At 47.3% G+C, this 10,431-nt stretch overlaps 2 long non-coding RNA genes across 3 annotated transcripts; one reads left to right on the top strand and one right to left on the bottom strand.

Annotated features, from left to right (window-relative positions):
* Positions 1–1,290: 1,290 nt before the first annotated feature.
* Positions 1,291–5,625, bottom strand: LOC140399710 (uncharacterized). Its single transcript, XR_011937803.1, has 3 exons — positions 5,565–5,625; positions 3,972–4,088; positions 1,291–1,874 (listed from the first exon to the last, which is right to left on the bottom strand). It is a non-coding gene; the product is annotated as an uncharacterized lncRNA (long non-coding RNA).
* LOC140399711 (uncharacterized) lies at positions 4,246–9,712 on the top strand. 2 transcript variants are annotated; one of them, XR_011937805.1, is made up of 4 exons: positions 4,246–4,331; positions 5,630–5,657; positions 8,940–9,038; positions 9,142–9,712. It is a non-coding gene; the product is annotated as an uncharacterized lncRNA (long non-coding RNA). The 2 variants fall into 2 exon arrangements; XR_011937804.1 differs by lacking the exon at positions 8,940–9,038.
* The last annotated feature ends 719 nt before the right edge of the window (positions 9,713–10,431 follow it).

Below are 10,431 nucleotides of genomic sequence, written 5' to 3' on the forward strand. Positions count from 1 at the left end.
GTGGAGTTAAGTGAAAGCAGGAGATATCTATCCCGCGATACAAGTTTTAAAAAACATTGTTTTACTTTATTGCAAATCTGGACAGAACCGTTTTAGTAAACAAAATACAGATATAAAAAACAATGATTGGCCCATTGACATTTTATGTGAGAAAGTCTGCAGAGTCGTATAAATGATCATAGAAACATTCAGTCCAAAAAGAGGCCATTCAGCCCTTCAATGCCCGTGCAATTAATCCCACCCCGGCTCTTTCCCGCATCTCCGCAGTGTTGCCTTTTAAAAGTATATCCAATTCCCTTTTGAAAGTTATTATTGAATTTGCTTCTTTTTACGCAGCACCATCCAGATCACAACTTGCTGTACAACAAGTACTCGTCTCATCTTCCCCTTTGTTTTTTTTAATCAATTATCTGAAATCTATGTGGTCACTCGGTTAATATATGCAACAGGCTTGATGGGCTGAGTGAGCTTGTCCTGGTCCTATCTGATATTGCATCAGAGAGGAATGAATAACAACAGCACCCAATTTACGAGGAAATCCAATATAAGCTGTTACAGAAACAAAACTCAATACAATCCTTTTCTAAGAAGTTTTCTGGTTCTCTTATTCGACTCCTATTTGCAAAAGAAAAATTACGCCACGAGGCATTGCTTGTCACTTTAATTGTGAGAGAAGGAAATGGAGCTTTATGTAAATTTACAAATTGAAACACTCGCTGTTAATCCAGGTCACCAATCTTCACAGCGAAAGACAAGTGAGCTCAGTCATTCCCCCGCGTGCCATTACAGCAAGCTTTGACCAATAAGTTGCACTGTGTCATTTGGGCGGCGCGGTAGCACAGTGGTTAGCACAGTTGCTTCACAGCTCCAGGGTCCCAGGTTCGATTCCCGGCTTGGGTCACTGTCTGTAGGGAGTCTGCACGTTCTCCCTGTGTCTGTGCCGTTTCCTCCGGGTGCTCCGGTTTCCTCCCACAGTCCAAAGGTGTGCAGGTAGACAGGCCATGATAAATTGCCCTTAGTGTCCAAAAAAGATTGGGTGGAGTTACGGGGATAGGGTGGAGGCGTGGGCTTAAGTGGGGCGCTCTTTCCAAGAGCCGGTGCAGACTCGATGGGCCAAATGGCCTCCTTCTGCACTGTAAATTCTATGATTAATCCATACTTTTGTTGGGACATGACGGGTTAAGGTTCAGGGTTCAGGAGTAGGAGAAAAGAAGATATTGAGGCGAGAGTGAATCTGGAGTTTTCAATCTCTGCGGAACTAGCAGATGGCCAGACGGCTGAAAGTGAGGAAACGTCACCGTTTTGAGGACTGGAAGATTCATTGGTTCATTGACAAGTTTCACAGAATGCAGATGGAGATGAAAAGGGTGGCAGATTTGGAGTAAGACTGATGTCCTGGCCAGCCTTTTCACTTTCTGTGCCTCAGATGTGTCCACATTAACTCTAAGCCAGGCTAATTGTTTAGTACTGTTACTTTAATAGGTGGGTTGGAAACCACACTCGGCGACAGGTCTTAGTGTCCAGCAAACCCAACCACACTTCTTCCAGAGGAAGCCTTCAGTTGGTTAATATGAAGACACGAGCGACACAGTTAGGAGTGACAAGTTGCAATGAAATGAGAATCTGGGCTTTGGTGAGATACCACCCCGACCTCCAGAAAAGCTTCAGTGCGGGTGGATTGTGATCTGGATTGTGCCGAACTACCAAACGGGAATCACATCTCGTTTCCCGCTGGAGACCACACCTAGAGATTTATTCGGAGAATTGCGCCCAATGTTCCTTCCTCTGATCACCATTAGCCACTTTGCACAGGGGAGCTTGTTTCATCTCTGCACATTGAGGACCGCACTTCATCTCAGGTCTTTGGAAGAACCCTGCACAAGGAAAAGTTTTCAAACATGTTATTACCTTTCCCCAAGTTCAACCCACCAAACCCCTTCTGCTGCCCTCGCCCCATCTTTTAAAAAATAAATTTAGAGCACCCAATTAAGGGGCAATTTAGCCTGGCCAATCCACTTACCAATCCACTTACCCTGCACATCTTTGGGTTGTGGTGATGGACAGTGACCCAGGGCCGGGATCAAACCTGGGACCTCAGCAGCGCAAGGCAGCAGTGCTAACCACTGCACCACCGTGCTGCCCGCTATTAGCCTTCTTTACCACCTGCTACACCTGCAAGCTTACCTTCAGCAACTGGTGCACAAGGCCACCAAGGTCCCGCTGCACACTCCCCTCTCCAAATTTACAACCATTCAGGTAGTAATCTGCCTTCCTGTTTTTGCTTCCAAAATGAATAACCTCACACTTATCAAAATTATGCTGCATCTGCCATTGATTTGCCCACTCGCCCATCCTGTCCATATCATGCTGTAGGATCTCTGCATCTTGTCACAGTTCACCCTCCCACCCAGCTTGGTATCATCTGCAAACTTTGAGCCATTACATTTTGTGCCCTCATCCAAATCATTACCATATATTGTGAATAATTGGGATCCCAGCACCGATCCCTGTGGTACTCCACTAGTTACTGCCTGCCAATTTGAAAAGGACCCATTAATTCCTACTCTTTGTTTCCTCTCTGGCAGCCAGTTTTCTATCCACCTCAATACACTTCTCCCAATCCAATGCGCTTTAATCTTGCACAGTAATCTCTTCTGTGGGACTGAGTCAAACTGAAAGTCCAAATATACCACATCAACTGGTTCCCCCTTGTCAACTGTACTGGTTACATCTTCAAAGAATTCCAATAGATTTGTCAAGCATGATTTCCCCTTCATAAATCCATGCTGACACTGACTGATCCTGCCACTGCTTTCTAAATGTTCCACTATAAAGTCTTTGATAATAGATTCAAGAATTTTCCCCACTACCAATGTTAGGCGTACTGGTCTATAATTCCCAGCTTTCTCTCTACCTCCCTTTTTGAATATTGGAGTAACATTAGCTACCCTCCAATCTGCAGAGACTGTTCCAGAATCCTGGAAGATGACCACCAATGCATCCACTATTTCCAGAGCCACTTCCTTAAGCACTCTGGGATGTAGATTATCCGGCCCTGGGGATTTATCCGCCTTCAATCCCAACAATTTTCCCAGCACCATCTCCCTCAGTTATTCACTCTCACTAAAGAAGTAGGTTAACTGGATGTCATTATTAACTACTAGATCTATGTACACATGTACTATAAAGACTGTGAGCTACCTCCATGCTTAGGTCCATTCCTTTTTTTTTTTAATTTAGAGTACCCAATTCATTTTTTCCAATTAAGGGGCAATTTAGTGTGGCCAATCCACCTAGCTTGCACGTTTTTGGGTTGTAGGGGCGAAACCCACGCCAACGCGGGGAGAATGAGCAAACTCCACACGGACAGTGACCCAGAGCGGGAGCGAACCTGGGACCTCGTCGCCGTCAGGCCGCAGTGCTATCCACTGCGCCACCGCGCTGCCCCTGCTTAGATCCATTCCTGTCTCCACTCGACACCAATACTGATCCTGGGTCTGCGTCATGTGCCTTGGGTGGTACTGTACTCAGTCCCACATTAATCACATATATGCCAGACCCTTATATTACAACCCCTCCCCTAACCCCATTCCTTTCTTTATTTGTTCATGGGATGTGCCCATTTGCTGGCCTCCCTAATTGGTCTTGAACTGAAGGGCAGTTACGAGTCAACCACATTGCTGTGGATCTAGAGTCACATGTGGGCCAGACCAGGTAAGGACGGCCTTACCTAAAGGGCATTGGTGAACCAGATGGGTTTTTACAGTTGCAGTTGACAATGGTTTCATGGCCATCATTAGACTCTCAATTCGAGATTTTTAAATTGAATTCAAGTTTCAACATCTGCCGTGGTGAGTTTCGAATGAGGTTCCCAGAGCATTACTCTGGGTCTCTGGATTACTAATCCAGTGACAATACCACTACATTATTGGGTATTAATCCGTCGCTACTTCTTCTTTGACTCAACTTACAATTAACTGCACGTATAGCATATGCACAACCCCAAGCAAAAGCAGAAAATACAGATCAAAATGATGAACCAGGTGTAATCTTCTTGTTTGGGACAGGGTTTATGACCACAATCGTACCTGTAAGGGAATTAAGATAAAATCGGAATTAATTCCAATATTAAGAATGATAGGAATGTGAAGCACAGAAACGAAGATGGCATTAGTCCATCAACCCAATCCACTGATAGCCCATGTACTGTCCACCTGATCGTGAATTTTATCCTCATTTTTATCTTGCTGCAGAAGGAGCTCTGCTGAACCGGACCCTCTTGGCCAACGGGAATGAAAAGAATCTCCAGAATATTCACCCCTCCTCACTATGTAAGCCTGATTCTGAGGCTCGCCAATCATTTCTTCAGATTCCTGTGTGTAACAAGCTCACTTCTGGGTCAGAAAGAGTTTAGCCCCACTCCAGAACTTGAGCACATAGACTCATGTGATACCTGCAGTGCAGAAGGAGGCCATTCGACCCATCGAGTTAGCACCAACCCTCTGAAAGAGTCCACTCCCACTCCCTATCCCCGTAACCCCACCTAACCCTTGGACACTAATGGGTAATTTAACATGGCCAATTCACCTAACCTGCACATCTTTGGACTGTGGCAGGAAACCGGAGCAGTCGGAGGAAACCCACGTTTACACGGGAAGAACGTGCAAACTCCACACAGTCACCTAAGGCCGGAATTGAATCCGGGTCCCTAACGCTGTGAGGCAGCAGTGTTAGCCACTGTGCCACCCCTAATCCTGCCCATGATCCAGGCTAATACTCCAGGTGCAGTACAGAGGGAGAGCCGCCCTGTTGGAGCAGCAACCTTTCGGATGCGATGTTAATCCGAGGCACCGTATGCTCCCTCAGTCCGGATCCCATGGCATAATTTTGAAGAAAGGAGGAGGGGTTTTCCATCTCCTTGACTGATATTTATCCTTTGACCGAGGGCAGCACGGGTGGCAGTGGTTAACATTGCCGACTCACAGCGCCGAGGCCCCAGGTTCGATCCCGGCTCTGGGTCACTGTCCGTGTGGAGTTTGCACATTCTTCCCGTGTTTGTGTGGGTTTCGCCCCCAAAACCCAAAGATGTGCAGACTAGGTGGATCGGCCACGCTAAATTGTCCCTTAATTGGAAAAAAAATGAATTGGGGACTCTAAATTTCTTTTAAAACTTTATCCTTTGACTGACATCAGGAAAACAGATCACATGACCATTATCACAATGCTCTCGGTGGGATCTTGCTGTGCGTACATTATGACAGTGAATGCGCTTCAAAAAGATGTCATTGGCTTTAAAGCACTTTGGGAAGTCCTGAGGACCGATATTAATACAAATGTTTCTTTCTTTGTATCTTATCTTCCAGCAGAGTGATAGAGCACAGAAGGTGGCCATTCAGCCCATCGTGTTTGTGCTTGGGTTCTGAGGGAGAGCCCCTCCTTCCCCAATCCTCTTACTTTATCCCCAGTGACCTGTCCGATTTGCTTTTTCAAATATTTTTTCCAAATCTGCACGTCTCTGAGCCTTTGGCATTTATAAAATTGTGTATAAAAAGACCCACTCTTACTGTTGTGAATTCAGCCATGAGTTACGATCAACCAACTGATCAACCTCTCTCTGTTTCTTCTGCAGATCATCTAGCAAAAGAGAAATTGAAATGGTAAGTGTCAGTCCCATTTTTAAAACTGGGATGTTGGCGTCGCTGGTTAGGCCAGTATTTATTGTCCATCCCTAGTTGCCCTTCAGAAGGTGGTGGTGAATTGCTTTATTGAACCGCTGCAGTCCCTGAGTTGTAGGCACACCCACTGTGCTGTGAGATAGGCAGTTCCATGATTTTGACCCAGCGACAGTGAAGGAACAGCGATATATTTCCAAGTCAGGATGGTGAGTGACATGGAGGGGAATCTCCAGGTAATGGGGTCCCCAGGTATCTGCTGCTCTTGTCCTTCTAGATAGCAGTGGTTGTGGGTTTGGAAGGTGTTGTCTCAGGAACAAAGAACAAAGAACCTTGGTGAGTTCCTGTAGCGCACCTTGTAGATGGTACACACGGCTGCAACTGTTCGTTGGTAGTGGAGGGTTTGAATGTTTGTGGAAGGGGGAGCAATCAAGCGGGCTGCTTTGTCCTGGATGGTGTCAAACTTCTTGAGTGTTGTTGGAGCTGCACTCATCCAGGCAAGTGGAGAGTCTTCCATTACACTCCTGACTTGTGCCTTGTAGATGGTGGACAGGCTTTGGGGTGGGAGGGGGGTGGTTCAGGAGGTGGGTTACTTAGCGCAGAATTCCTAGCCTTTGACCTGCCCTGGTAGCCACAGTATTAATATGGCTAGTCCAGTTCAGTTTCTGATCAATGGTAACCCCCAGGATGTGGATTGTGGGGGATTCAGCGATGGTAATGCCATTGAATGTCATGGGGCGGTGGTTAGATCCTCTCTTATAGGAGATGGTCATTGCCTGACACTTCTGTGATGCAAATGTAATTTGCCACTTGTCAGCTCAAGCCTGGATATTGTCTGGGTCTTACTGCATTTGGACATGGACTGCTTCATTATCTGAGGAGTTATGAATGGTGCTGAACTCAGCAAATCAGTAGTGCATCTTGTAGATGGTACACACGGCTGCCACTGTTCGTCGGTAGAGGAGGGTTTGAATGTTTGTGGAAGGGGGAGCAATCAAGCGGGCTGCTTTGTCCTGGATGGTGCAGTAATCAGCAAATATCCCCACTTCTGACCTTATGATGGAAGGGAGGTCATTGATGAAGCAGCTGAAGATGGTTATGCCGAGGACACTACCCTGAGGAACACCGCAGCTGAGATGATTGAACTTCAACCACCAGAACCATCTTCCTTTGTGCCAGGTATGACTCCAACCAGCGGAGAGTTTCCCCCTGATTCCCATTGGTCCCAGTTTAGCTAGGGCTCCTTGATGCCGCACTCGGTCAAATGCTGCCTTGATGTCAAGGGCAGTCACTCTCACTTTACCTCTGGCATTCAGCTCTGTAATCCATGTTTCAATCAAGGCTGTAATGCGGTCAGGAGCTGAGTGACCCTAGCAGAACCCAAACTGAGCTTTCATGAGCAGATTATTGATGAGTAAGTGCTACTCTATAGCTGTGTTAATGACTCCTTTCATCACTGGAGACAGACTGATAGAGCGGTACTTGGCTTGGTTGGAATTTTCCTGTTTCTTATATATAGGACACCTGGGCAGTTTTCCACATGGCCGGGTAGATGCCAGTGTTGCAGCTGTACTATACCAGCTTGGATAGGGGTGCGGCAAGTTCTGGAGCACATGTCTTCAGTACCATTGACAGCATACTGTCAGGGTCCATAGCCTTTACAGTATCCAGTGCCTTCAGCTGTTTCTTGATATCACGTGGAGTGAATCGTATTGGCTGAAGACTGACATATCTGATGTTGGGGACCTCCGGGAGAGATCGAGATGGGTCATTCACTCGGCTCTTCTGGCTGAAGATTGTTGCAAACGCTCAGACTTGTCTTTTGCACAGATGTGCTGGGCTCCTCCATCATTGAGGATGGGGATATTTGTGGAGCCTCCTCCTCCAGTGAGTTGTTTAATTGTCCACCATCATTCATGGCTGGATGTGTGTAGATGCCAGGTATGTCTAATACACCTAATATAGGTAAACGATAGCTGTTTAAGCTGATAGCGTAAATATTAAGCCCCAGTTTTAAATTAAGGATTAAAAACACATATTCTGCAAATTCATTTAATCATTTTGTCCAACACAACTTTTAGGTACATAGTTTTAAAGTAACACCGAATTCTTGTGTTTGTTTTGGAATCGCTTAGCTCTGTCTATTACTTGTTGCTTATGCTGTTTGGCACAGAGATAGTCCTGTGTTGTAGCTTCACCAGGCTGACACTCCTTTTTCAGTATGCCTGATGTTGCTTCGGGCATGCTCTCCTGCACTCTTCATTGAACCAGTGTTGAACCCCTGGCTTGGTGGTAATAGTAGAGTGGGGAATATGCCGGGCATTGAGATTGCAGATTGTGGTTGATTACAATTGTGTTGCTGGTGGCCCACAGCGCCTCCTGGATGCCCAGTCTTGAGTTGCTAGATCTGTTCGAAGTCTATCCCATTTAGCACTGTGGCAGTGCCACGCAGCATGATGGAGGGTATCCTCAATGGGGAGTTGGGACTTTGTCTCCACAAGGACTGTGCGGTGGTCACTTCCACTGATACTGTCATGGACAGATGCATCTGCAGCAGGCAGATTGATGAGGATGAGGTCAAGTATGTTTCTCCCTCTTGTTGGTTCCCTCCCCACCTGCTGCCCATCCCAGTCTAGCAGCTATCTCCTTTAGGACCCGGCCAGCTAGGTCTATGGTGGTACTACCGAGCCACTCTTGGTGATGGACATTGAAATCCCCCACCCAGTGCATATTCTCGCCCTTGCCATCCTCAATGCTTCCTCCAAGTGGTGTTCAACATGGAGGAGTACTGATTCGTCAGGTGATGGTGGCCGCTATGTGGTAATCAGCAGGAGGTGTCCTTGCCCATGTTCAACCTGAAGCCATGCGACTTCATGGGGTGCAGAGTTGATGTTGAGGACTCCCAGGACAACTCACTCCCGGCTGTATATCACTGTGCCGTAACCTCTGCTGGGTCTGTCCTGCCAGTGAGACAGGACATACCCAGGAATGGTAATAGTGGTGTCTGGGACATTGTTTGTAAGGTACGATTCTGTGAGTATGACTGTTAGGCTGTTGCTTGATGAGTCTGTGAGACAGCTCTCCCAACCACCCAGTCCATAATGCGAACATATCTCCCATCCATTAACTCTGTCTGCACCTCCTGCTACCCAGACGTTAGTAAGGAGGACTTTTCAGGATTGGCAGGGCTGCGTTTGCCTGGTTCTGGTGGCTGGTTCAATGCCGGGGGGGTCTGTCCAGTTTCATTCCTTTTTTCTGTTTTCGTAGTGGCTGAATACAATTGAGTGGCTTGCTAGGCAATTTCAGAGGGCATTTAAAAGTCAAGCACATTGCTGTGGGTCTGGAGTCAAATGTAGGCCAGACCAGGTAAGGATGGCAGATTTCCTCCCCAAAGGACATCAGTGTACCAGATGGGTTTCTACGACAATTGACAATGGTTTCATGGTCATTATTACACTTTTAATTCCAGATATTGTATTGAGTTTAAATTCCATCCTGCTGTGGTGGGATTCGAACCCGGGTCCCCAGATCATTATCATGGGTCTCTAGATTACTCGTCCAGCAACTAATCCAGCGGCCCAAGACCGTAAGAAGCTATGGAGAGTTGTGAACACCGCCCAGTCCATCATGCGAACATATCTCCCATCCATTGACTGTGTCTACACCTCCCGCTGCCTTGATAAAGCGGGCAGCGTAATCAAAGACCCCTCCCAAAGAGGGTTATTCCCTCTTCCAATCTCTTCCATTGGGCAGGAAATGCAAAAGTCTGAGATCAGATTCACAAACAGCTTCTTCCCCGCTGTTACTACACTCCTGAATGACCCTCTTATGGACTGAACTGATCTCTCCACGCATGTTCTCTACTGACTAGAATTACACTGTGTGTGCTTCACCCGATGTCTATGTCGATGTATTTGCATTTTGTATTTTTCGTGTGTCCTACGTTTTTCATGTATGGAACGATCTGTCTGGACTGTACGCAGAACAATACTTTTCACTGTACCTCGGTACACCTGACAATAAACTCTGTTTTCATTGCGTGTTTGACCCTGAATTCAAAACACAATTGCTCCCTTGTATTGTTTTTGCTCCTCCCCTCCCCTCTACTGAATGGTGTTGGGACCCCCGATGTCTGGCTGAAATGTGGGCGCTGGGTTTCTGACCAGCAGGGCCGCCTCAGAAATGTTACTGCAAGCGGCGTCCTTATTGGCTGCCTGCAGGCTCGCCGCACAGTGATGGGATCTCCATGTGCCTGGCCCAATCAAAGGGCTGGCAGCTCTGAAGCCAGCCCCCACCCAGAGTTCGGCGCAGCTGAGCAAGGTGGGTAACCCCAGGAGCCCCTCAAAATGGAGGCAGCCTCAGACAGATAAGCGAATACTCAACGTTAGGGGGTCCAAGGATGGTAGACTCCAGAAGATGGGGTGGGGGGGATCTCTCCAGTAGAATTACTGGGCGGCAAGGGCTGCCTTTCCTGGCCTCCAGTCTGGGGGAGTGCATCCTCTGGTTTCCATCATCCCCGCACCCCATAGCTGCTTCAGGGAGACTGCCTCCATGAGGGGGGGGGGGGTGGTCAGGGTCACCCCACCATCACCAGGAGGTAATGGCAGTCCCATGAAATGGCCCTGAAATGCTCTTTAATTATGCAAATCTGCTTCCTAAATCGATGGGAGTGAGAAAACAATCCCTTTACAGCCTATCATTGAGAAACTTCCCCGCCAGCGGGAAAATGACCCATGTGGCCCGCCATTATTTTACCACA

This window comes from Scyliorhinus torazame, chromosome 23 (assembly GCF_047496885.1).
Source record: "Scyliorhinus torazame isolate Kashiwa2021f chromosome 23, sScyTor2.1, whole genome shotgun sequence".
Lineage (NCBI taxonomy): Eukaryota > Metazoa > Chordata > Chondrichthyes > Carcharhiniformes > Scyliorhinidae > Scyliorhinus > Scyliorhinus torazame.